The 27,761-nt window shown below is 44.7% G+C and overlaps 1 long non-coding RNA gene across 1 annotated transcript in view; it reads right to left on the bottom strand.

Annotated features, from left to right (window-relative positions):
- Positions 1–27,761, bottom strand: part of LOC137570799 (uncharacterized) — a 138,899-nt gene that overhangs the window by 93,373 nt on the left and 17,765 nt on the right. Inside the window, exon 2 of the long non-coding RNA XR_011031187.1 lies at positions 16,816–16,874. This is a non-coding gene — a long non-coding RNA (uncharacterized lncRNA). The remainder of the gene's footprint in view (positions 1–16,815; positions 16,875–27,761) is intronic.

The following is a 27,761-nucleotide window of genomic DNA, read 5'->3' as shown; positions in this document are numbered from 1 at the left end:
GTTGAATTGTGGGATGGAGTTTTATGTGGGTTGGTAGGTTTGACCAGGTTAATAGAAGAAGATCAGTGAGGTTGCCTTTAATATGTTCTTTTTCTAGGTTAACCCAGACTTTTTCTGAGGCATTATACCACCAGGACTGTGACATATCTAATATCGCTGCATGGTATTACATTGTAGGATTTGGGAGTCCGAAACCCCCTTCTGCTGTGTTAGCTGTTAGGACTTGGAATGATAGTCTTCTTTTTTTATCCCCCCACAGATATTGGTTGACTAGTTTATTTAATAATTTGAAGAAGTTTGAGGGGATGTCAATAGGTAGGGTCCTAAAGTAGTATAATATTTTGGGGAAAATTGCCATTTTATAGGCTGAGATTTTGCCTGAGATCGAAAGCTCAAATGGTTTTAGACGGTTTAGGTCTTTCTGTACTTCCTTTAGTAGATCGGGGAAGTTTGATTCAAACATTTGGTCTGTAGAATTGGGTATTTGGATCCCTAGGTAGGTTATACTCTTTTTAGCCCAGGGGTAGGGGAACTTTTGTGATATACTAGATTTTAGATGTTTTGGGATGTTTATGCCTAGCATGGAGGATTTAGTTTCGTTTATTTTATAAAGAGACACTTTAGAGAATTCCGCTATTGTATCTGTGATGTGTTGTAGAGATTTGAGGGGGTTGGTGACTGAGGATTGGCACCTTTTTATGGAATACATCTAATTATCAAAAGTAAATAAATTGGGATGTCATAGTGGCACTGAGATTTCATAATTGCATTTTAGTGAATAGAAAATGTTGCTCAAAATTGGAGAAAGACAGGCAAATATTAGTGATGATCAATGGCATGCAAACTGCACACAGCTTGTTAGTCAGCCAAATAAACAGCAGCTTAATCACCTTACGACCGCCTAACGCCGATCGGCGGCCACAAGGTGGCTCCCCCAGGACCACCAAATGCTGATTGGCGTCAAGTCCTGGGGAGGAGATTGCAGGGGATCGCACGTGCCGACGCATGCACATCCCGGCAGTGCGTGCGGCCCTTCCTGCGTCACTAGCCTGTCAGCCAATCAGCAGCGCTGACAGGCTGTGATCATTCAAACAGACCACTAATAAGTGTATAATACATGTTGTTTAGTAAACAATGTATATTATACTGGCTGCCTCCCCCTCTGGTGGTCTCCTTAGCACCTATCGACCACCAGAGAAGATCAGGCCCTAATGAGCCCCCTGCAGGCTTCTGATCACCCCCTGCCCTCAGATCCCCTTCTGATCACCCCCCCCCCCCCCCGGTCTATTGTTTACCTCTAAACTCCCCTCTGTAAGGCCTGTAAACAGCCTTTTATAACCCCCTGATCGCCTCCTGTCAGCTTCTTGTCACTGTCACCCACTGATCAGGCCCTAATCAGCCCCCTGCGGGCTCCTTATCACCCCCTGACCCCCCCCCCCCTCCCTGATCACCGTGAGAAGTAGTCTGGAGACCAAATGCCTAAAAATACCTTGGAGAAATCCTTAAGGTACTCATTGGACTTTGGGCCCCTTTGCACACCTAGGCTACAAAATACACATGTGGTATCATCGCCATACTCAGAAGAAGTAGTATAATGTGTTTTGGGGTGTCTTTTCACACATACCCATCCTGCTTGTGAGAAATATCTCTGTAAATGATAACTTTTTTGATTTTGTTACACAAAGTTGTCAATTTACAGAGATATTTCTGGCTCCTGTAAAAACACATTATACTACTTCTCTTGAGCACGGAGATACCACATGTGTGACACCTTTTTACAGCCTAGCTGCGCAAAGGGGCCCAAAGTCCAATGAGCACCTTTAGGCTTTACAGGGGTGCTCAGAATTTAGCCCCCCCCCCAAAAAAAAAATGGCCAGGACAGTAAACACACCCCACAAATGACCCCATTTAGGAAAAAAGACACCCCAAGGTATTCACTGAGGGGCATGTTGGCAGATTTTTTTTTTTTTTTGTCTCAAGTTAGCAGAAATGGAGACTTTGTTTAAACCTGTGACCCTTAAAGCTCCCAAACCAAACATTTTTTTAATTCAAAATATTTAGTTGCACCACTCATACACATACAAAGATAAATAAACACTCCTTCAAGCCTATGAGCATTTCAGTGCATGCTTTTCACCCTTCTCTTTTCATAATAAGGTTATACAGGTGGCAGCCATTACTTCTGAGCTTAGTAGGAGGTTTTAGATCATGGGTGTGTTTGTCCTCAGCTACCCTCCCTCACAGGGGCGGCGTCTATGTGAAATCTCACACAAGCTGAGATCACTTCCCCTGTGACATCATCAGTAGCAGCTGTGTTTTGTTTTTGTTTTTAATCTCCTCCACCAGTCTGCCGGATTCTGTCCCGGCAATATGAAAGGAAGGGCGGGGTTCCTCCAATAAATGTAAAATATTTTATATTTGTCATCATGCAGCTAAAAAAAGGCTGCTATTTATTATTATAATTTAGAAAATAGATTTTATTTCTGAAATATTGTATTTTTAATTTGGGTCCACTTTAAGTGGTTAAAGGGACACGGAAGAAAAATGCCCAGTTACGTACCTGGGGCTTCTTCCAGCCCCCTGAAGTTATCCTGCTCCCTTGCAGTGATTCCGGGCTCCGCCATACCTCCCCTGTCCTCCTCCACAACCCGGGTGACTCGTGTGTCAGCAGCCACTGCACATGTACGGCCAGCAGCTACGGGCCTACCTACTCCTTCGCATTCCTGCAGCTGGGAGCTTTCTGTGCAGCAGAAACTTTTGCTCACTGCATAAGCAAAGAGTGCTCCCAGCCATGGGAGCATGTTAGAGGAGGTACGGGGGCGCACATGATACATTTGGGGTTGGACAGCAGAAGAACGAAGTAGTGCAGGATGACGGTGAGGGACCAGGAAGACTTCAGGGGGCTGGAAGAAGCCTCGGGTAATTAACTGTTTTTTTTTTTTGTTAAAGCTTCTTTAACCATTTCTGCCACCCGGACGTGAAGCTCATGTCCGGGCGGCTGCTCTGCTGCGGTGCCGCGCTTCGGCGCGCTCCCGCACGTGATCGCAGGTGCGCCCCCATGCTGTCCCCCGGTAGCCCTGGGATCAGTGAATGGGAACATGGTTCCCGATCACCGATCCGTGTCCCCAGCAGAAAAACTGAAGCGCTCTTACAAGAGGCTTCATTCTTTCTGCACGTAAAATTTTCCACGTCCCCCTTGTGTTCCGGTTAGCGAGAAGCACAAGGAGGGGAAAAAAACTCAATCTTGTGGCCAAATAGTAAAACTACATCTACATATTTTTTACATTACAACTTACACATATAATAACATTAAAAATTAACTGTTTATTTCCCACACCAAAATATTACCCAAATAAAAAATTTTATGGAAAAAAAAAATTACAACTAAAAAAAAAAAAAAAGAAAGACATAAATAGTTACCTAAGGGTCTGAACTTTTAAAATATGCATTTGAAGGGGGTATACTACGAACATTTTTTAAATTATAAGCTTGTAAATAGTGATGGACGCAAAACGGAAAAAATGCACCTTTATTTCCAAATAAAATATTGGCTCCATACATTGTGATAGGGACAAAATTTAAATGGTGTCATAACCGAGACAAACGGACAATTACAATACATAGATTTTAATTATGGTAGCGTGGATTCTTTCAAAACTATAATGGCCAAAAACTGAGAAATAATGAATTTTTCCATTTTTTCTTATTAATCATGTTAAAATGCATTTATAAAAAAATAATTCTTACCAAAATGCACCACCCAAAGAAAGCCTAATTAGTGGCGGAAAAAAAGATATAGTGTAATGATCGCTGCTGCAGCAGCTATTACTGGAAGTATTAGTGCTGCAGCTCAGGCAGTTCTGATCTATTTCCATGCAAGTTGCATAGCTTTGTCTGTCTTTCCCTGCTGTCAGCTTGTGACTGATTATCATTCACCTGTGTGGGAATCTGCATGTCTGCTCCCATTGGATGACCTCAGTATAAAGATCTGCTTCCTGCAGGGTTTCCTTGGGTTTTCATAGCTTCAGCTTAAGCCTGCCTTGCTGTCGCTTTAGCCCCCGATCGTGTTTCTTGTTATAAAGATACTTTGCTGGTCTTTGCATCATATATTGGTTCATTGCCAATATATATGCATACCAGCACGTTTATTATTTTCCTTGTATTTGTGTTACGTGATACATCAGTGTCGCTGATGTATACGTACACAAACTGTTTATATCCTGTGTGCAGTTAGTCAGCTTTCCAGCACGTTTTGGTAGGTTGCGCGTACCGTGACCACCCGTGCTGAGGTAGTTACCCTGCTCCTGGTTCTGTTTGTGGATTGCGTTCATCTCTGCGAAGAGATAACGGATCCTTCTGAATCCTGTCCTGTTACCGTTTGTGGATTGCGTTCATCTCTGCGAAGAGATAACGAATCCTTCTGAATCCTGTTCTGTTACTGTTTGTGGATTGCGTTCATCTCTGCGAAGAGATAACGAATCCTTCTGAATCCTGTTCTGTTACCGTTTGTGGATTGCGTTCATCTCTGCGAAGAGATAGCGAATCCTTCTGAGTCCTGTTCCCTGTGTTACTCCATTCCAAGTCAGTGTTCCAGCTTATGTCATATATCGGTTTATTGCCGATATATACATATGTTAGTCAGACGTTACAAATAGTTTCATTGATAGCTGTAATTGTAATGCGCTAGGAAAACATACTTATTGTATATTTATCTGTGTTACGTTCATCTATCTTAATCCTGCTATTTTCTGACTATCCTGTCCTGTCTTTGTGAGGCACGCCATTGCCGCATCGCATTGGCTGCCTCATTCCAGTCTGTCTGGTTTTGGACGCTTGCTGTCGCTAAGTAGCCGCTAGCTAGCAAGCGTTCATTCTGTCTACCTGTCCTGATCTCCTCAGTTCTGGTTTGTGCGCTCAGCGCTACTTTGCGCTGAGACGTTATAACGAAAGCATTGTTTGTGGCTGTCAGATCTGCACCGGCTCTGTGCACCACAATCTCCTATTGGAGTCAGTCCTCCCCTCCACTATACTAGGGATAGCCTGTTTCCTTGTGCTGGTGTGTGTACCTCCTCCACGCCAGCTCATGCGTTGCATGCTGACTGTGGAGAATACACCACCAAGCGTCACATTATGAAAACCCCATTACCAATCCCCATTGTGGGGTTCTTAGTTGCATGCTATTTGCTTTCAAACCCTGAATATTTGCATTTCATTGACCATCACTAGTAAATATTTTATTTTATTGTGTGCGTCTGCATTCCCTCTTTGACCTCAGTTGCATTTTGCTACCCCCTAGTGGTACAGAAAAGTGATTCATTACTGCATACTCCGCAAATCCCACTGATTTGGCTTAGAGGAACTCAAAAACAGTGAGCACTGTACACTAAAGTGTCTGTAGAGGTGTTAGGGGCCTTTTTAAAAAGGGTTGAAAAGTTGCAACAGTTTTCCTTGCTAAACACTTTATTTTTATTTTTTTGCGTTATTTGGAAAAAAAAGGCATAACATAACTTTTCACCTGAGCTTGGGGGGAAAGTATAGGGGACTAAAAGAGACCGAAAAGCCTGCCTACTAATAAAGCAATGCTTAGTGTGGTTTGCCTTCTTAAAACAGAAGGTATTTGCAATAATTCACATTTAAGTGTGAAACTGTGGTTACCCACAATGCACACGGCTGACTATGCAAAGTATCTCTTTATGCCCCGGGAAGCCAGGCCTACATCCAAACCTGCTGGTGTATAGCATACCTATAGTTTTACATTTTACAGAGCCACTCTGTAAAATGTACAGCTAAAGGCTTGCTATACACCAGCGGTAAATATGATGAATTCAGAGGACTCCCTCTTTCCCCTGCCTGTGACCATTGTCAGGATGCACACAGCTTATGCTAGTGTGTACATGGTGGACGTGATATATTTTGTTAGCTCCCTTGTGAGTTTAGTCTGATGCACTCTGTCCAAGAAGAGGACGTCAGGATGTGTGCTCCTAATCTTTTAGATAGGTTTGATGCAATAAATGTTTGCATGTCTGCACTATGCATGTTACAGGGCCAGAGTTTTGACACCTCGGAATACCTGGGTACTTCTGTGCAGTGTAGGTGACTACGCAAGGGAATGCATTCATTTGTAACTAAGACCCCGGGCTTTTAACTTAGCTGTAGGGATAACGGTGGTGCCTGGATGATTGATTCCAGCGAATGCATTTGTTTGACATTTGCATGTTAGTGTGCAAAGTCAGGGGTCGAGAGGGGCGTGGACGCGGGTGGCCGGCGTCCACTTACTATTTCCAGAGCGTGGACGCCGTCCACCCTGGCATGCTCAGAGGTGAGCAGCGCAGTGGAAGGAGAGCTGTGAGCAGCGGTGGAGAAGGGGGGCCATCTCCCCCCTTCCCTCACCTTAGGGTGCTCTCCCTCCCTCGCTCTCCCCTCCATAAGTAACGTGCAGGCAGTCGGCAGCGGGTGGGACTTACCTCTCCTCGTTCCGGCGCCGGATCTGCGTGTCGCTGCTCTGGTCTGGACCAGACCAGACTAGCGGCAGTGGAATAATCGCGCCAGAACGAGGAGAGGTAAGTCCCGCCCGCTGCCGGCTGCCTGCACGTTACATATGGAGGGGAGAGCGAGGGAGGGAGAGCACCCTAAGGTGAGGGAAGGGGGGGAGATGGCCCCCCTTCTCCACCGCTGCTCACAGCTCTCCTTCCACTGTGCTACTCCCATCATGCTGGGAGGACACCTGACTACCTATTCTGGGCACATATACCCCTGACTACATATATACTGGGCACATATAACCCCTGTCTACATATACTGGGCACATATACCCCCTGACTACATATACTGGGCACATATACCCCTGACTACATATATACTGGGCACATATACCCCCTGACTACATATACTGGGAACATATACCCCCTGACTACATATACTGGGCACATATACCCCTGACTACATATATACTGGGCACATATACCCCCTGACTACATATACTGGGCACATATACTGGGCACATATACCCCTGCCTACATATACTGGGACATATACCCCTGGTTACATATACTGGGCACATATACCCCTGACTACATATACTGGGCACATATACATCTGGCTACATATACTGGCACATATACCCCTGGCTACATATACTGGGACATATACCCCTGCCTACATATACTGGGCACATATACCCCTGGCTACATATACTGTGCACATATACCCCTGGCTACATATACTGGGCACGTATACCCCTGGCTACATATACTGGGGACATATACCCCTGGCTACATATACTAGGCACATATACCTCTGGCTACATATACTGGGGACTACTATACTCATGGCTACTTATACTGGGGTCACCTATAGACCTGACTACCTATGGTGGGGGTACCTATTTTGGAGGAACTGCTGTCAGATTATCTGCATTTTTGTGGAACCGCTGTTATGTATTTTGGGGAATAGCTGCCAGATTATGTGTATGTTAGGGGAACGGCTGCTGCCAGATTACGTGTATTTTGGGGAACAGCTGACAGATTATGTGTATGTTAGGGGAACGGCTGCTGCCAGATTACGCGTATTTTGGGGAACTGCTGCCAGATTGTGTATGTTTGGGGGATCACTGCTGCCAGATTATATGTATTTTGGGTGTTACGTGTATTTTGGGTGTTCCGCTGCCAGGTTTCGCGTATTTTGGTGAAATGCTTCCAAATTATGTGTATGTTGGGGGAACTGCTGCTGCCACATTATCTATTTTGGGGGAACCACTGCCATATTATCTGTATTTTGGAGGAACTTCTACCAGATTATGTGTCTTTTTGGTGAAATGCTGTCAGATTACATCTATTTTGGGGGGATACACTACAGCAGAGCTCAAACTTCCCCGGCAGACCTTTTACATCACTGCTAAGGTCATGTATATTTGGCCCCGCCCGTGACCACACCCACATTATGCTTGACCACGCCCATTTTTGGCGGGGTTTTCCAGGTGAGTCCACTCACCTCCTTTCCCAGGACTAGACCCCTGGTTAACTCTCTTTCACCTGGAGAGATGACTGATAGGGATGTACAACGGAATCAGAAAACAAGCGTTTCAAAGTCTGGTGCAGGCTTGTCGACATCAGGTCTGGTCTGGCAGGTAACGGGTGGCCGTGGCTGCTGTGTCAGAGACCCAGATGGATGGCTTTCTTACTGCACAATGGTTTTGCTGTGCAGCAGTTTGGTCTGAAGCAGGCTCATTTGTATTGTTTCAAGACAGACAAACAAAAATGACAGCGCTCACAGGCTGCAACTGGCTTATAAACCATCAAGGGGAGTGTACAGACCCCCAGCGGCTAAATACACGCCTTGAATCCAAATCAGATGCAAAATATGCAAATTAAGTGCAAATTTATGTGCTAGTCCCTAATCTAAAATTTTAATGCAGATTGGATGCAGGCTACCACCAGTATACTTAGAACATTTTACAAAGAGAAAAGGGTGTAGGCAGAGCTTCCAAATACAGTAGGCTGCACCTGAGTTGAATTAGCTGCAAAGAAGTGCAGAGCTCCAATGGACCATAATACACAACATGCATTCAAACAGGTACAGCAATGGAGGGCGTTAGCTTCAGCAATAATGTGTGCACAAATCATTTCCTACTAGACTTCCCCCCGACTTCCCCGAGGGGGCACGTCAATGCCGGGGGGAAGTCTAGTAGGGAATGATTTGTGCACACATTATTTGCTGAAGCTAACGCCCTCCATTGCTGTACCTGTTTGAATGCATGTTGTGTAATATGGTCCATTGGAGCTCTGCACTTCTTTGCAGCTAATTCAACTCAGGTGCAGCCTTCTGTATTTGGAAGCGCTGCCCACACCCTCTTCTCATTTGTATTGTGTTTAATCTTTAATGATTATACTTATTTTAGATTATTAGAATAATCAATGCATTTAGCAAGGAACTACCTAATTGCCTCAGGTTTAACCTCCTCGGCGTTCTATTGAGATCGCCAGGGAGGCTGCGGGAGGGTTTTTTTTTAATTAAAAAAAAACTATTTCATGCAGCCAACTGAAAGTTGGCTGCATGAAAGCCCACTAGAGGGCGCTCCGGAGGCGTTCTTCCGATCGCCTCCGGCGCCCATAATAAACAAGGAAGGCCGCAATGAGCGGCCTTCCTTGTTTTGCTTAGATCGTCGCCATGGCGACGAGCGGAGTGACGTCATGGACGTCAGCCGACGTCCTGACGTCAGCCGCCTCCGATCCAGCCCTTAGCGCTGGCCGGAACTTTTTGTTCCGGCTGCGCAGGGCTCAGGCGGCTAGGGGGCCCTCTTTCGCCGCTGCTCGCGGCGAATCGCCGCAGAGCGGCGGCGATCAGGCAGCACACACGGCTGGCAAAGTGCCGGCTGCGTGTGCTGCACTTTATTTGATAAAAATCGGCCCAGCAGGGCCTGAGCGGCAGCCTCCGGCGGTGATGGACGAGCTGAGCTCGTCCATACCGCTCAGGAGGTTAAATAATCTGAGCTGACTTTTGTGGGGTGTGTACAAAGTTGATAATATTGAGCAAATTAGGCTCTATTCACAAAACATCTCATACATGACTTATGTATCACCTAACTGATAAAAATAACCTTTCAGCACATTTACAAGCAAAATAATCACTCTAAGTAAGTTGTTCCTGATTAACTTAATTTCAATATTACATTTCTTACCTTAATCCTATATAATAAAAACCCCTGTGTCTCTGCGTCCTGTCCCTGTGTGTGTGTGTCCCTGTTTCCAGACTTGACAGTTTGCTGAGAACCTCATTGCATTGTGGGAAATAACAGCTTTGTCCAACTGCCAAGCAGGGCCGGTTTAAGGGGCCCTGGGGCAAACTGCAGGGTCGGGCCCCCTGTGCAGCAATAGTTACCTCAGTCCCAGCGTGTGAGCGGACGGGCAGCGGCTGCACTGTGAGGCACGCTGTCTCTCTCTCACTCTATGACTTAGCGCGTCATGTGTTAACACGCGCCGGATCAGAGTGAGAGAGAGACAGCGTGCCTCAAAGTGCAGCCGCTGCCCGTCCGCTCACACGTTGGGACTGAGGTGATTATTGCTACTAATATACTTTCAGGGCCCCGGGAGCAGGGGGAGCAGGCAGCCGGGGTCGGCACTGCGGGGCCTCAGCAGTGGTCGGGGCCCTGGGGCAGTTGCCCCCTTTGCCTCTATGGTAGCACCGACCCTGCTGCCAATCAAGCAACATCTCCCTGTGCGCATAAACTTTGGACAGTGGTGGGAGACGGGTGAGCTGGACGCAAAGGTATGCGCTTTGCCTAAGTTTAGCGGCCGTGACCTAGCGCCCGTTTTTTAAAGGGCAGGCCTTCTTACTAGTTATATTATATTTTTGCTCTTTGGAAGCTTAACAAAGTACCATAGATAAGGTGAAAACAGAGGAAAATAGGGAAAAAAGCTTTGTGAATCATGCCCATTGTGTGCTGTCAACACATGCTATCACTGTTTGGATTTCCAAAAATAAGCCACTGTGCTTCCTTAACAGTGTGACCAAGATTCAGAGACCTCACAAAGTATAGGGGACTAAAAGAGACTGAAACGCCCTCCTACTAATAAAGCAATGTTAAGTGTGGTTTGCCTTCTAAAAGGGATCCAAGCAGCTCCTGGCTTCAAATAGCTGCAAGGGCTGCCATTGTTCAGAAGCTCAACTATTTTACAACTAGCATTGTCCAGGCTAGGTGTGAAATTCTTCAACTGTAACTGATGTTTTCTGTTTGAAGTACAATGGGGGTTTGTTTGTGGTAATTAAGTCTAATGAGGTGATTTCTTATCTGTGTTCCACCATCTCCTGCTCAGGTCCTTTATGGAGAGACAAAGTGGCTATTTTAACCCTTGGATGTAAAAAAAATGAGGTAAAATGAACGTTTTTTTTAATAATAAACCACATTTTTAGAATGCATTTTTAATTTGCTATAGAGCTGCCCTGGGTGTTAAAAATGATGCTCGGTTCACTTTAAAGCGGAAGGTATTTGCGATAACTCCTATTTTTTTCTTTAACAGTAAACGATAACTTAGTGTATAACTGTGGTTACCAAGTAATGCAAATTATCTCTATTGGTCCACTCTTTTCTAGGTATTTTTCCAGCCTTCCTGTGACATGTTTTGTATTCTTCATTAGTCTGCTTTTATTCTTTGACCGAAATATAGAAAATTAGAATGCTCCTCAAAAAAGTCTTGAAGTCTACTTAAGTAGTTCAGGTACTTGCCAATCACAAGGTCCATGGACATTGGGTGGTGAGTAGGGATGGGACTTCGAATCCGGCGAATCCACGAATCCATCGAATCTTAGGAAAGATTCGAGATTCATGGATTCAAATCCCCAGGCCATTTGCGCGCATTCGAATCCGACGAATCCGCGCAACCCGCCGCAACATTTCGTCGCACGCGTATACATTACCTGCGCCGCTTGTGACGTCATCGCGACCACCTCCGACCTCGCGTCCATCCGCGCGTCGCTCCCGCTCCCGCGTGATGACGTTGACGCTGCCCTGCCTCTAGACGTCGCTTTCGCGGAGAAGACCCGGCGTGGACGGACGGACTAGATCGGAAGGCGTGGACGGACAGAACAGCGACAGGTACAGTATGTCCGGGGGCACCCGTGGGGGACGTTGCTGGTGGGGGACATTGCTGGTGGAGGTCGGCTGGTGGTCGGCTGGAGGTCGGGTGCGGGCCTACGTGAGGTCGGGCGGGCGGGCGGCCTACTAGGGGACCTATGCCTGGTTATCTATACTGGGGGGACCTATGCCTGGCTACCTATACTGGGGAGGACCTATCTACCTGGCTATCTATACTGGGGGGACCTATGCCTGGCTACCTATACTGGGGGGACCTATGCCTGGCTATCTATACTGGGGGGACCTATGCCTGGCTATCTATACTGGGGGGAACTATGCCTGGCTACCTATACTGGGGGGACCTATGCCTGGCTACCTATACTGGGGGGACCTATGCCTGGCTATCTATACTGGGGGGACCTATGCCTGGCTACCTACACTGGAGGGACCTATGCCTGGCTATCTATACTGGGGGGACCTATCTACCTGGCTATCTATACTGGGGGGACCTATGCCTGGCTATCTATACTGGGGGGACCTATGCCTGGCTATCTATACTGGGGGGACTTATGCCTGGCTACCTATACTGGGGGGACCTATGCCTGGCTATCTATACTGGGGGGAACTATGCCTGGCTACCTACACTGGGGGGGACCTATCTACCTGTCTATCTATACTGGGGGGACCTATGCCTGGCTACCTATACTGGGGGGACCTATGCCTGGCTATCTATACTGGGGGGACCTATGCCTGGCTATCTATACTGGGGGGACCTATGCCTGGCTACCTATACTGGGGGGACCTATGCCTGGCTACCTATACTGGGGGGACCTATGCCTGGCTATCTATACTGGGGGGACCTATGCCTGGCTACCTATACTGGGGGGACCTATGCCTGGCTACCTACACTGGGGGGGACCTATCTACCTGTCTATCTATACTGGAGGGACCTATGCCTGGCTATCTATACTGGGGGGACCTATGCCTGGCTATCTATACTGGGGGGACCTATGCCTGGCTACGTACACTGGGGGGGACCTATCTACCTGTCTATCTATACTGGGGGGACCTATGCCTGGCTATCTATACTGGGGGGACCTATGCCTGGCTATCTATACTGGGGGGGACCTATGCCTGGCTATCTATACTGGGGGGACCTATGCCTGGCTATCTATACCAGGGGGGACCTATGCCTGGCTATCTATACTGGGGGGACCTATGCCTGGCTACCTACACTGAGGGGGGGACCTATCTACCTGTCTATCTATACTGGGGGGACCTATGCCTGGCTGTCTATACTAGGGGGACCTATGCCTGGCTATCTATACTGGGGGGACCTATGCCTGGCTATCTATACTGGGGGGACCTATGCCTGGCTGTCTATACTGGGGGGACCTATGCCTGGCTATCTATACTGAAGGGACCTATGCCTGGCTACCTACACTGGGGGGGACCTATCTACCTGTCTATCTATACTGGGGGGACCTATGCCTGGCTATCTATACTGGGGGGGACCTATGCCTGGCTATCTATACTGGGGGGGACCTATGCCTGGCTATCTATACTGGGGGGACCTATGCCTGGCTATCTATACTGGGGGGACATATGCCTGGCTATCTATACTGGGGGGACCTATGCCTGGCTACCTACACTGGGGGGGGGGGACCTATCTACCTGTCTATCTATACTGGGGGGACCTATGCCTGGCTGTCTATACTGGGGGACCTATGCCTGGCTATCTATACTGGGGGGACCTATGCCTGGCTGTCTATACTGGGGGGACCTATGCCTGGCTACCTACACTGGGGGGACCTATGCCTGGCTATCTATACTGGGGGGACCTATGCCTGGCTATCTATACTGGGGGGACCTATGCCTGGCTACCTATACTGGGGGGACCTATGCCTGGCTACCTACACTGGGGGGGGGGGACCTATCTACCTGTCTATCTATACTGGGGGAACCTATGCCTGACTATCTATACTGGGGGCACCTTTACCAGAAGCTACCTATACTGTCATTTTGATTATCATGTGCTTGTTCTTTGAGAAAAGGTTTGGTGGTTGAACTTAATGAGCCTTTCCTACCCTTCTCCCTTTATGAATGCCTGCAGTCCAAGTCCCACACAAGCCAGATACTCGCTGATGGCTACTGTTGCCTGAGCCTCACACAAGCTGCCTCCTAAGTAGGAAAGAGACACCACCACAGACATCTTGCTACAGTAAGAAAAGTAGTAATATACTCGCATTCTGTATGTCTTTTTGAGGGGCACAATGTACTGTACCTTACTATGTTTCTTCCATATATCACACAATTATTTTGTACAAGATTCGTGAGATTCGGGATTTGAAAGGTTCGAGATATTCGAGAACCTTTTCAGATTCGGATTCGAAAAAATTGTGGATTCGTCCCATCCCTAGTGGTGAGCCTTAATATTTTGGCTAAACTTAGAAATGTAAACATTTACAGTAATTCTTATGTAACATTTGATAAGTACTAAATACTTTTACTTTACTAACTACATAGTAAGTATGTATTATTCATATTAACACCATGAAAATCTTACAAAAAGTTAGTATTTACTTCTTTTTAGTGGTGTTATTGCACTGTTAGCTAATGGATAAATCATTGTCATACATTTTAGGGTGACTCCATTTATTAACTAAATGCCTGAAGAAACTTACATTTTGAATGCTTACATTTTTCTATTTTCACCAATAATTGGTGTTACTTGAAACCTAAACTTGCTTCTTCAGTCCTTTCAACATCACTGCTGTTACTGTACACTCTGACTAGTTGATACATATGTATTTCTTAGCCGAGCAGTCCGCTGCAAATATCCACATAGGTACTTGCACTAGTAGAACAATGTTACTTGCAAATTTTCGCCAAAATCATTTTCACATAGAAAATACTATTTTCGTTTTGAAAAAAAATATTTGCGAAAATACATTATATTTTCGCTGTATGGTCAAAGCAAACAATTTGTTCTTTCTGTTGTGACAATTAATGGAAAACATGAAAAGTCATAATTTTTACCGCAAAAATTTGCAAATAGTGCATAAATCGCTTTTTTAGTGGAAAAATTTGCGAAAAATCACAAAGATGTTATAAAATAATTTTTGGCATTGTAACTTAACCACTTGCCGACCGTGCACTCATACCGCGCGTCGGCAAAGTGGCAGCTGCAGGACCAGCGACGCAGTATTGCATCGCCAGCTGCAAGCTGATTAATCAGGAAGCAGCCGCTCGGGCGAGCGGCTGCTTCCTGTCAATTCACGGCGGGGGGCTCCGTGAATAGCCTGCGGGCCGCCGATGGCGGCTCGCAGGCTAAATGTAAACACAGATCGGCGATCCCCGGCCAATCAGCGGCCGGGGATCGCCGCCATGTGACAGGGGACGTCCCGTCACTGGCTGCACAGGACGGATAGCGTCCTGTGCAGCCCTGATCTCCGGGGGGGAGCAGGTAGGAGAGGGAGGGGGGAATTTCGCCGCGGAGGGGGGCTTTGAGCTGCCCCCCCCCCGCCAGCCACATGCAGGCATGAGAGATCGGACCCCCCCAGCACATCATCCCCCTAGTGGGGAAAAAAGGGGGGTGATCTGATCTCTCTGCCTGCTACATGATCTGTGCTGGGGGCTGCAGAGCCCACCCAGCACAGATCACTCAGCACAGCGCTGGTCCTTAAGGGGGGGTAAAGGGTGGGTCCTCAAGTGGTTAAAAATCTTTTTTTTTTTTTTGCAAAAATTAATGCGAAAAGAATATCAACATTTCCACTCATCACTGTAGTATAAGTACACAATACTGGAACATACGCTTTTTTTCACTTTGTGTGCTTCACGCATAAATGTATTATTTAACACTGTATTCTTTTTTATTAGCACAAAATATTCAACAGTTTTCTAAATGTCTTTATGGATGTTCCTTCTTCTCTCCCCCATCCTTACTTCCATTCTCACATAACATCAACACAGACAACCACTTTCCATTGATTCTCTACTATTTTTGTAATTGTGGACATAACAAGAATGTCCACAGATAAAACTGAATCCATTCCAGTTGCTGGCATAATTTAGGAAGTAACTGATAGTAGAATGTTAACAAGTAGGCAAAATTGGGCATATTCTTCATGCTTAAATCTCTCTATCTTATCAAATGGTTCTTTTAAATAGTAGCACAATAACTGCTTTTCTTCTTTTCTGCTGGAAGATATGTATTTAATGAATACATGTCACTATACTCTTTAACAGCTTGTTGTCTCGCCTCATTGTAATAGCACTACACTGCTGCCAACTGCAAATTCTCAACATCACTAAAGTGCTGCTATATAACATTTGGTTTTTAGCTGATCAATGTTACAATGGGGCAGATTCACTAACTTGCGGTAAGGAGAATAAACAAAGACACAGAACATTTACTGTATATTGTGCTTTTCTTCTGGTGGACTCAAAGCGCTGTTTCCACTAGGGTTCGCACTATAGGCAGTAGCAGTGTTAGGGAGTCTTACCCAAGGTCTCTTTACTGAATAAGTGCTGGCTTATTGAACAGGAAGAGCTGAGATTCTAACCCAGGCCTCCTGTGTCAGAGGCAGAGCCCTTAAACATTAGACTATCCAGCCACTGCTGTACTGTGTGTAAAGTCTTACCGAGTCTTACTGAGTATAATGCAATACAATACAATACATGCTATGCATTCTGCTTTACTCTTCGTGCAGTTACACTTAACACGTGTTATTCTGCTTACCTCAGTTTAGTACAAACAAAGAACAAAGGAGGCACTCAAATGGTGTATATAAACGATAGTCTATCTAAATCGTTGCAGAACACGACATGTTTCTGGGTTTCCCCCTTCCTCGGGTGTACAAACAACAATGACACTCAGCAACCTTATATAATACAGTGCACCACACCCTCAATAGACGGACCCTCCCCTTCAGTCAGCTGACCATAGTGAAGTTCAGTCCACCTCAGTTTAGTAAATTTACCCCAATGATACTTTCTCTGACAAAAAACCATTTATAAATAGGGCCCTTTGTCTTATGAAAAAAAATAACTACACTATTTTGTTGCCATACTAAATAATGATTTAAAAAAAAAACATATTTCTAATAGATACAAAGAGTAAAGAAGAAATGGCCTTCTTAGCGCTTTTATTAGGAAAGAAGGCAGAAAATTTACTACCTGTACACAATGTAAAAAGACGGTTGACAATACCCTATTTCACGCCTCAAGACTTCATTTGTACTTACAGAAGAAAAAGCTGTTCCTATCTGGCAGTTCTGCGGTCTTGAAACATTTCACAAAGAAGCTGTAGAACAGTGTGAGAGATTACAAGCCAAGGGTTACTATAATATAATAACAATACAAAGCTAATTTTAGGACCAAAATAATATAAGGAAATAATCTGCTACTCAAAAAAGAACAAATATATAACAGGAAAACCAGCATTTACCAGTAATATAACCACCTATGGATAGCACTGAAAATTATTAAGTACCTTAAAGTGATTCTGTGTCAAAAATGTGCCTGGCAAAATAATACCATGTATAGGTATGAGCAGTAACACAAATTATCAGTTTTATATTTTCTTTATTATGGCCTGTTCACTTTTGACAGGCCTAATATCCCCATAAGCGCTGAAAGTGGTTGCCTGAGATTTGGCAACCCATGTTTGTGAGTATATCTCTGATTGTCTATCGCAATTTATCCAAATAATCTCAGTAATACACTATTGGGGGCTCCTGTTTTTTTTCCCTGTGTTTTGTCTTTCATATTAATTCGTGGAACTTTCCATTGAGCAATCGGTGGCAGACCCTAATAGAAGAAAATTAACTTTATCGAGTGTCGGAATACCCATAGAATTGACCTCCTGTCTGCCTTCAAGAGGCCAACAGATTCAAGTACATCTGGTCAGATTTAGATACAGGAAGAGAATAACTCTAACAATGAGATTCAAATAGATCTTAAACCCATATTTCAAAAACTGGAAAATGCATTAAAAGATGAATTTTTTAATCAAGCAGATATTTCAATGCAACAGGCATATATCGACGAAAAGATATCCCCTGACGGTATCAGAGTGAAGACCCTATCGGCCTTCCCTAAGGATACCGTATTCACAGAGGACTGGTATGAGTATCTAGAAACATGTACACAGGGGATGATGCATAGAATTATAAACAAACGCACTACTCTGATTGAAGAAATCCAACCTAGTATAACCGAATATAGAAATGCTCTAGCACCCTATACGAGCAACATTAAATATCAAACCATCATGTCTAGTCTTATCACTAGAGTGAAAAAGTTTGAACAGGAGACTATCGATAAGAATTTAAAGAGAACCCGAGGTGGGTTTGAAGAATATTATCTGCATACAGAGTCTGGTTCTGCCTATACAGCCCAGCCTCTGTTGCTATCCCAAACCCCCCTAAGGTCCCCCTGCACTCTGCAATCCCTCATAAATCACAGCCACGCTGCTGACAAACAGCTTGTCAGAGCTGGCTGTGTTTATCTGTATAGTGTCAGTCTGCTGCTCTCCCCGCCTCCTGCAGAACTCCGGTCCCCGCCTGCATCCCTTCCCTCCCTGCTGATTGGAGGGAAAGGACGGGGGCAGGGACCGGAGCTATGCAGGAGGCGGGGAGCAGCTGAGACTGACACTACAGATGTAAACACAGCCTCACAGCACGGCTGTGATTTATGAGGGATTGCAGAGTGCAGGGGGACCTTAGTGGGGTTTGGGATAGCAACAGAGGCTGGGCTGTATAGGCAGATCCAGCCTCTGTATGCAGATAACATTCTTAAACACACCTCGGGTTCTCTTTAAGTAAGCTCAATAGGGATAGATTGGCATATGCTGAGCATAGGGAACGGGAATGGAAACCCAAATTTTTACCTATACACCCACCCCCTCCTCCACCACCCACAGGCCCCCACCCAGCCAACATGGCACATCCAGGATCTGTAGCAGTTATTCCCAAATTGATGAACCTAAACATTCCCCCACCCCCTTTCCTATACCCCAACTTTCCCCCGCCACCTCTTCCACCACACAATTTTGACCCCAAACACCAGATAGGGACAGTTAACTACAACCATGTACCAATAGAACAGGAATCAACTAAAAACGTCACTCCCAAAACACATACCCCTATGCCCTCTAATACAGAGAAGTTCATTTTTTCCAAAATACCAGCTCTAAAAAATCCCTTTTCTATAAAATCTAGAACACCAGATAATTCAGTACGGACAACACATCCGATAACAAAGAAAACCGACCATCACAAAACAAAGAAAAATACTTCACAACCTAAAACTGAAGGCAGTACCATAGCGGGCCTGCTGAAAACACCAAAATGTAATTTTTCAAAAGGCCCCCCACTACCCACCTTGTTTAGACACACCACTAATTTACCAGCTACAGCGCGGGTAGTAGTAACACCCACAAGATTGACACCGAATCCCCAAACACAACCCAATATGAATGGAGGAGTCACCCCGGAGGCACCTGATCTGGTGCAAACTACAGATGTAGAGCCACACAGAAGGGACTCCAGGGTTCTGACTTGTTTCCCTAACATAAAATCCAATGTACAAGATCCAAATATGGATTCCCTTCCTTCCTCAACTAATTCCAATGATAATCCTGTCGAGATCACCCCTAGCCAATTCAGCACTTATGGAACACAGGATTCCCTCACAGCCCCCTCCCCTCCGGTATCACATAATACTATAAGGGAAGAAGATCCTCTATTGACCAACATGGGTCCCCTAGATATCACAAGTGATCAATCAGAGTCTTTTTTAGACCTACCCACCATCTTAACAGTCATCCACCAGATCCGCTTCACAAACAACTACCCAGTCTAAAAGCATCACGGATGATCTTTCAACCCAAGGTAGTTCCAAAAAGACCACCTCCAAACACCGAAAATGGGGATCCAGGGGGAAAGGGGGAAAAAAGGAACAGAATGTAGTGAGTATAACAGAGGAACATACCAAATCCATTTTTAACCTTTCAGATCATATATTAAAACACAATGAAATCAATTTACTCAACATAGGTTTGTCTTTCTGCCCAACCAATACTGCTCAACTTAGTGAATTGTTCACGGATTTAAATTCTTTTGTCCGAAAGTTAACACTTAAGAGACATTTTGCTCTAAAACAAATAGACAAAACACTTAAACCCATATTCACTCAGGAAGCACTCAACACCCTGGTTACAGTAAATGAACAAGAACTTGAATTAGAAAAATGCATAATCATATCCCTCAAAGGACGGTCTAGATTCTATCCTACAGCCTCCAAGGGCAATTTTATAGAGACATTTTACGCACTGGTGTTGGAGGATGTTCAAGCACTTTGCCAAGAGTCCATCCACTATCCCTCCAACCTCACCCAAGCTGAAAAGACAGCACTAAACCAGCTAAGAAAGAACCCCAATCTTATCATAAAACCTGCTGATAAAGGGGGAGGCATAGTGGTTTTGAACAAACAGTATTATGTCCAGGAATCCCTTCGCCTCCTCAGTGACCCGACAAGTTATGAAACACTCAAGGAAGATCCCACACGCACATATCACAATCTGCTTAAAACATTTATTAACAAGGCACATATGGAGGGTCTGATCACCAAGGGGGAACGAAACTTCATTATAATTGAAAATCCATCTATTCCATATTTTTACCAACTACCGAAAATTCATAAAAATCTACACAAACCACCCGGAAGACCGATAATTTCGGGTATCGACTCTGTAGCCTGTAACTTGTCCAGATTTATGGACCGTCACCTACAAAAATACGTCCAAAGACTAGATTCATATACTAAAGACTCAAAACATTTAATTGACATGCTGAAGGAATATGGGTGGAGTTCGGAATATACATGGCTGACATGTGATGTGTCAGCTTTGTATACCAACATTCCCCACACATTTGGGATCGAAGCAGTACAATATTATCTTAACTCTGACACTGATATGCCACAAATCCAAAAAACATTCCTAATCCAATGTGTGGAATTTATTTTAAACACACAACTACTTCTCCTTTATGGATACCATGTACCGCCAGGTAGGCGGTACGGCCATGGGTAGCAGTTTTGCACCCAGTTATGCCAACCTGGCCATGGGATTGCTTGAAATATTATATATCTATCATAACAGTCCCTTTTGGGAACACATAGTGCTGTACAAGCGCTATACAGATGATTTAGTGTTTATTTGGAAGGGTGACCCATCTCGCATATCACATTTTCTAAATTACCTCAATTCCAATAGAGTAGGCTTGTTCTTTACATCACAGCACAGTAATGTATCTATTAACTTTTTGGACTTGGTCTTGTTCCATGAACATGGACAGATAAAAACCAAAACACATTTCAAAACTGTCGATTCTACCAACTATATTCACTTTAAGAGCTTTCATTACAAACCCTGGACCCTCAACACCCCATACAACCAATTCCAACGCATTCATAGAAACTGTACAGACATCAAGGACTACAACACACAATCCAAAATTCTAGTTAAGAAATTTCAAGAACGCAAATATCCTAAGAAGCTCATACAGAATGCAAGAAACAGAGCCATACGTACACAGGACACAATCACTAAAATTGGTAGTACACATACAGAACCCGAAAACACATTGAGATTTATCACGAAATATAGTGCCCAACATAAGGCCCTTAAAAATATACTTACCAATAGATGGGAGATTTTGAGACAAGATCCGTTTCTGGGTCTATATGAAAAGGGCACCGGTAAAAAAGGGCGCCTGGTGGAGCCCATATATACCAACTTCGGCTACAAAAAAGGCGCCTGGTGTAGCCCATATAAACTTCGGCTACAAAAAGGGCGCCTGGTGTAGCCCATATAAAAACTTCGGCTACAAAAAAGGCGCCTGGTGTAGCCCATATGAAAACTTCGGCTACAAAAAAACTCTGGGATGTGTTAATTACTATTCCCCCTCCAGGCCGCCATGGATAGTGGGGGAATGAAATAATTTGGCTTACAGTGCTTGTAGCCCATATAAAAACTTCGGCTACAAAAAAACTCTGGGATGTGTAAATTACTATTCCTCCTCCAGGCCGCCATGGATAGTGGGGGAATGAAATAATTCGGCTTCCAGCACTTGTAGCCCATATAAAAACATAGGCTACAAAAAATGCAATAATATGGGCTACAAAGGGGCACCCTACTGTAGCCGAAAACCTTGTAGCCGAAAAAATATGGGCTACAAAGGGGCGCCCTACTGTAGCCGAAAACCTTGTAGCCGAAAAAATATGTGCTACAAAGGGGAGCCCGCTTGTAGCCTATATCAAAACTCGGGCGCCCTTTTCTACACCTTGTAGCCCATATTTCCAGAAATAACATTGATGTCTATGGCGGCGCCCTTTTCATACAGGCAGCTCGGGCGCCCTTTTCAACCGATACCCCGTTTCTACGTGAATCCATTCCAATAAGACCAATCATGACATATCGCAGGGCACCTAACCTCCGAAATCTCCTGGCTCCGAGTAAATTGAAAACCAAAACATCTACACCCACACAACCAGCAGGCTGTTATGCATGCCAAAAGAAACGTTGTCTGGCTTGTAGTTTCATTGTTTGTTCTAATTGTATTGTAGCTTTCAGCAATAATAATAATTATCCTATTCATAAACACATCAACTGTGAAACCAGATTTGTAATCTATGTGGCGTCCTGTCCCTGCGGCCTGCAGTATGTTGGCCGTACAACACAACTATGGCGGGACAGAATAGGACAACATAGACGCAACATCGAAAAAGGATTCCCGAACCATAGTCTTTCTCGACATTTTGATATTTCCCATAACAGGAATCCAGCAGAGGTATCTTTTATGGCAATAGAAGCCATAAACCCTATGAGCACCAATGCAATTCAGACCTTAAAGAATAGGGAGATCTTTTGGATACAGACCCTGAAAACACTAGTTCCCATAGGACTGAATGAACAATTAGAGAAACCTTTCTAGTTATGTGACTTTTTTCCCCCCCAGAATGAGCCCCCCCCTCCCCTACCTTCACATAGCATAAAGTGGGTATGCACATGAGGCAGAGGCTCATGTGTGACACATGTGGCTCATATGTGACATATAAATGGAGCCAATGCCTATGAGAGCCCACATATAATTTCGGGTGTGCAATCTAAAGTAAATATCAATACACAATCTGTATAGTTGGAGAAAATACATCTAGAATACAGTTATATAAGAATAGAGACTTACTCACAGTCGCTCTTTTTTAAATTATTTTTAAGTTGAAATTATACAACTAGCATGATTGAATGATCAATTAATTAATGTTCCTATTACTGTTTTTATTATTGTTACAAATCTTATTATTGTTTTTTATTATTTTATATGTGTATATACTGTATATGTGACTCATTTATCTGCATATGCCCTCTTTTTTACAGATGGAGTACATAAATTGGGTGTATATGTAATTTATACTTTAGGGTTTATATGTGTCCCTTGTGTCCTCCACTATATGGTTGCCTACTGAATTTGCATCCTGCGCTGTGCGGATCTAAACAGGCAATTCTTCCCCATCATGCCCTACACCAACATGGGAGTTGTGGTAGGGATGCTTTTCATTTTTATTATATATATTTTCATCATTACATATTAATATAACATATTATTAACTTCCCCTTAGCAGTGCTGAAATCCTGTTTTTAACTAATGAACTTGGGACAGAGTTTACTCTATCCCTTCCTTGTTCCCCCCGCCCTTTTGGGAAGGCACACTTCCATCATGGCGGCGGCGGAGGTGCCCTCAAGTGATGCGCTTCCGCTCAGCCGCACATTATATCGTAATGAGCGGGGTCTCTTCTCCGCTCCGACAATGCCCTTCTCAAAAATGGCGGCCGCAGTACTTTCGCCCACAGTTGACATACTTCCGCCTTGGCGTGGTGTTCCAATCAACGTGCGGTAGAGCGGAATTTTTTGCACCGAACACGCCTCCAACATTAAACGACTGCCGGCTGGACACAAGTATAGTAGCCATTAGTATAATAGAGGTCAGTGCGGCGCCCGCTCGTAACAGAGGCGCTGCGCTGTACGTACACAACTTCTGAGGTAAGAACCAGCTTGATTTATTGTTACACTGCCGTTTTAAACATATAAAGGCAAATAGGACACTTAAAGGTGCCATGTCATTACTTGAAAAAAAGATTTGTGACAACAATGTGTGTGGATAGTATGCACCTATAAAGAATCCCTAATATTGCACAATAACATGTATAGTATGTATGCACCCCTAAGGAATCACTAATATTGCGGTAAAAGGCACAGCAACAAAATGAAAACCTTCCAATCCTTTCGTTTTATATATGATTTTTGATATGGTTTTTAGATATTTATATGTACCTTATGATGATCTGTAAATTGCAGATGGTCCTTTGTTTATGTGTTACAGCTGCTCCTTTTTTTTTTTTTTTTTTTTTTTTTTAATTTGTCTTTATTAACGGATACAGCAGAGACACATCCATCAAAACAGAAGATATTACATAGCATACACGTTGTAACAGATAAAACATCTAGTAATGTGCAAGATGAGATTACATTGTATAACATAACCATATCAAATTGCAAATGTATGTCAAAACTGCGGGATCCTTTTATCTTTAAGGAACAATTAAACAAGGTAAGTAGGTGGGAGGGGGAGGAGATAAGAGGGGTTAAAGGGGAAGGAAGGGGGGATAGTATGTGGGATCAATGGGGGAGGGACGAGGGAAGGAGGGTTATTGAGAGGGAGAGTATAGGAAGTGCTGGGGAGGTCGTAAAAGGGGGGGGGGGGAAGGGGAGACGGAATGCCACCAATTGTTAATGCAATCAAAACTGACATGAATGTCTAATGCAATATTTTATCTTGGTGCAGCACTATACAGATAACATATAGGTAATCACGTGCCCAGTGTGGGGGTTTAGGCGTTGCTACAAAACTCGAAAGCTTTATCTGAATCTCTGAAATCAATCCAGATTGACCATCTATTGGACCAAATTTCTTGCTTAGATTGAGCTGATAGCATGAGTTCATCTAGTCTCATCAAGTGGTTTATTTCATGGAACAATTCATAACCCGAGGGGCAACTAGAGCTTTTCCAGTATCTGGCGACCAACAGCCTAGCGCATATCAGGACAAACCGGAAGATAGATTGTTTAATACTTTTGTAGGAGCCTGGAAGTATAGATAAAAGAGCTATATCTGGGGTGCAGGGGAGGGAGGATAGGTACAGCAGGTTATGAAGCTTAAATACTTTTTTCCAAAAAGTTTGGATAGCTTCACATGCCTACCAGATATGGAAATATGTACCTGTTTGGCTTAGGCACCTCCAGCAAGTCTCTGGGGATTGAGAATCAAAACTGTGTATTGTTTGAGGGTCTCTATACCACCTGCAAAAGATCTTGTAGTTTCTCTCCTGGGCTAATACTGATGGAGAAGATTTATGTGAGAGGTTAAAAGATATTTCCCAAACTTTCGGGTCAGCTGCTCCTTTTTTATATTTTGCCTGAGGAAGCGGGCTTGAGACCCGCGAAACGCGTTGCAATTGTTGTTCTGGAGTACAAATTAAATTTTATCTACACTTTCCACAATGGTTGTGATTTTTGGCTTCTAGGGAGGTAAGTCCACCCTTGCACTCTGGATTTTATTGCTTTTAAATTGGTCATATTTTATTCTGCTGGCGCCTATGTAACTATCGTATATTATTATCCACCTGGTGGATGGGTGCGAGCACCCCTTCTTTTTTCCTACTACAGAGAGCGACTTCTTAGCCTGAGTGGGGACAGGCCTAATATCCCCATAAGCGCTGAAAGTGGTTGCCTGAGATTTGGCAACCCATGTTTGTAAGTATATCTCTGATTGTCTATCACAATTTATCCAAATAATCTCAGTAATACATTATTGGGGGCTCCCGTTTTTTTTCCCTGTGTTTTGTCTTTCACTTTTGAATTCATGTTTTTAACTGGTTCTGGACCTTGCTAATTGTTTGGGTGCTGCTATCCCTGCCAGGGCGTAGATTTCAATCAGCCACATCCTGCAGTCTCTTCACTCTCACCAATCACGCCACTGTTCTGTCATTGCACCTGCTCACCTGGCTATGACTGTGAGAGAAAAGCTTCCATAGCATGGTCAGGAAATGAATTGGATCCTGACCTCGTAATTACTGTGAGCCAATCACAGTAATAAACGTCTTAACAAGGAAAGAACAGCCCTGGTCCTTAAAGGATACCAGAGCTGAAAATATAAGGAGAAACTGAAGCATTGCATGGGGGCAATGAGAAAACGTAACGTTTCTTACCTGACATCTGAAGCAGCCATTTCCATCTAGTGTAATAAAGACGGTAGGGAAAAGACTTTCTATTTACCGTTATGTGGGGCCAGAAGAGATTATGCAGACCCCTATAGTGTAGTGCTAATGGAAGCATATACAGTATTCTTTGGGACTAGTGCCCAGCAAGGATGGTCAATGGGATGCTAATAATTTCAAGTAGATGCAAACCTATGCTAATTTTATGCAAATGATCATCTTAAAATGACTAGCATTTTTTTTGACTATCCCTATAGGTCCCAGATTTAAGATTGGTTGTAGCTAATTTAGAGTTATTATTATTTGTGACTGTATTTTAACCACTTTACCACCACGGGTGCGTATATCTATGCTCCTTTTAACACCCTTTCCCCACCAGGAGTGTAGATATATGCACCTCTCGCCGCTACCGCCGCTGTCCGTGCTCCTGCTCGCTCGTGCGTGCGCTCTCGCGCACGCCGCCGGCCGCTCGCCCGGAGATCAAAGAACGGGAAAAACCGTTCCCGTTCATTGATCTCAGCCCCCCAGCAATGATCCGCCTACATCACTCATCCCTCCCGCTGCCAGCAATAACATTTACATTGCTCCTTCTCTCCTACCATCCTTTCTTCTCTCTACTCATGAACTATTCCTATTTCTCAAGTCACATATACCTTCCTCCACGTCTCTTAAACAGCCCTCTGTCACATACAAATTACATCCTCACCTCTCTCATCTCTGCCGACTACTTCTCCTTGCTGCTAGGGACATATCACCCAATCCAGGACCCTATCCCAGACCTCACTGCACTCTGGTAAATACCACATTCCGCACGGACCGCCCTCACTCCTCCACACACATTAACCGAAGTAACCTGATCACCATTCCTTGCCTTCCCAGCTCTCCCCCTCCCATATCTGTGGTCCCCTGGTATGCCCGCTCTGTAGTCAACAAACTAGCCCACATCCATGATCTGTTCATTACTAATGCTTTCACCTTCTTGGGGCTCACTGAGGCATAGCTAACCCCATCTGATACCGTGTCTCCAGCTGCCCTCTCATATGGTGGTCCCAAGTTTAGCCACACGCTTAGATCGGGTGACAAACATGGGGGTGAGGTGGGAATTCTTCTCTCCGAACACTGCTCCTATACACCGCTTGCACCTGCACCTTCTCTGTTTTTTTCTTCTTTTGAGGCTCACGCTGTCCGCATCTACTCCCCTCACCACTTCCAGGTTGCTGTCATCTACCGTCCTCCTGGACCAGCCTCCACCTTCATCGACCACTTTTCCACATGGCTTCTCCACTTTCTATCCACTGACATTCCTTCCATCATCATTGGGGACTTTAACATCCCCATAGACACTAACTGTTCCACTACCACTAAACTCCTCTCACTCACCTCATCCTATGAATTCTCCCAGTGGTCCTCCGCCCACAAAGTTCGCCACACTTTGGACGTAGTTTTAACCCGGCTCTGCCCAGTTTCTGCATTTAATAACTCTTCATTCCCCTTTTCAGATCACAATCTCATAGCTTTTGCAATCAGTCCCTCCCTGCCTCCTCCAGCTACTGTACTGCAGCCAACACGCTTATGCAGGAATTATCGCAACCTCGACCTCTGCTCCCTGGTCGATTCTTTGAAACCCCTGGGCTCCCTGTCATCCTACACTGACCCCAAGACAGCATCCATCTACTACTCCACCATAGTCACCGCTGTCATGAACACAGATGCCCCTCTCACCCACTTCTGCCCCCGCCGCATTAACAGACAGCCCTGGCAGATGACTTCCTCCACTACAAAAATACGCTACTCCAGGTCAGAGATGCTCGCTGACTAGCAAAGCTGCCATGCTTCTCTACATTTAGTTCTT

The sequence above is a fragment of the Hyperolius riggenbachi genome, chromosome 4, assembly GCF_040937935.1.
Source record: "Hyperolius riggenbachi isolate aHypRig1 chromosome 4, aHypRig1.pri, whole genome shotgun sequence".
Classification (NCBI taxonomy): domain Eukaryota; kingdom Metazoa; phylum Chordata; class Amphibia; order Anura; family Hyperoliidae; genus Hyperolius; species Hyperolius riggenbachi.
This window is presented reverse-complemented; position numbering and strand designations above follow the sequence as displayed.